This window comes from Charadrius vociferus, unplaced genomic scaffold (genome assembly GCF_000708025.1).
Source record: "Charadrius vociferus isolate BGI_N301 unplaced genomic scaffold, ASM70802v2 scaffold636, whole genome shotgun sequence".
Lineage (NCBI taxonomy): Eukaryota > Metazoa > Chordata > Aves > Charadriiformes > Charadriidae > Charadrius > Charadrius vociferus.
Window position 1 is genome coordinate 960,498 of NW_009649189.1, and position 1,169 is coordinate 961,666.

Genomic DNA, 1,169 nt, shown 5'->3' on the forward strand with positions numbered 1-1,169 from the left:
TTTCTGGGCTGCACAAACATTATTGCTTCCAGGTCCCAGGCTTAGCTGCCGAGTCACCAAGCGCCAGGACCATTAATAGTCCAGTGACAGTGTTTAAATTGGAGCTGCCACCACCACAGACACAATAACTCCTCGTGCCCGAGGAACTGATTAGCAATGGCCCCGAGCTGCATTTTCCATCACCTTCTGCGGAGTGAGTGAGGGATGGGGCTGGGGGGGAAAGGGCACAAAGTGGACCTCTGGGGCGATGGCGCACCGTGCCATCACCAGGTCCTTCCCTGTAGCTGTGCCCCGTACCCTCTGCCTCATGTCCGGCCACTGGAGCCCCTTCTGCAGAGCTTCAGGGCTGCGCTGCGACTTATTGTCGAGTGTTTACTGTCATTGCCGGGGAGACATTAGTTCAGATTATGTCAAAACAAAGTTATTCCAAGCTCAATCCTAGAGAAAAATATTATTGTAAGCAGTGATTGGCGAGGGGCGGCATGTCCACCGCCAGCAATCCGAAAGCCCAGGGGGTGGGGGGAGATAGGATCTTTGTTTTCAAGCCAGGCTCCCAGCCAAGAGCAGCCAAAGCCGAGGTAGAAGGGAGATCTTGTGTGGCAGCCAGCAATTCAGGTCAAAGCTTCATCTTCTCCAGAAAAAAAAAAAAAAAATCTTTTAAACTGTAAAGAGAAAGTCCTGTTCCAGCCCCAGCCTTGGCCAGAGAGCATATGTGCCATATTGTCCAGGAATTGAATGTAAGGAATCCAGATATGCCATGTTATCCAAGAATCACATGTAGGAAATCCAGGAGTGACTTGTTATCTAGGAATCACATGCTGGGAAGCCAGACACAGCCTGTTAGACAGGGATTGTATGCAAGGAATCCAGATGTGGCACATCAGATGGGGGCTGGATGCAAGGAATCCAGATGTGCTGCATTACCCTGGAGCGGCAGGGAGGGATGAGAAACAGGCAAACACGTGTGGGCTGCACCTAGCCTGAAAGTGCAGGTACCCCGCTGGCTCCCGCCTCAGCTCTGAAACAGATGAAAAGCAAAAAGCAGCCTCAAAACCAGGGGCTGCGAGCAGGGCCAAGCCAGGCAGGAGCTAGTAGGCTGGGAGACCCGGTGGCCAACTTGCAGCAGGACAGAGAGGAACTGGCTGGGGTTGGAGGCAGCTCTGTGGGTT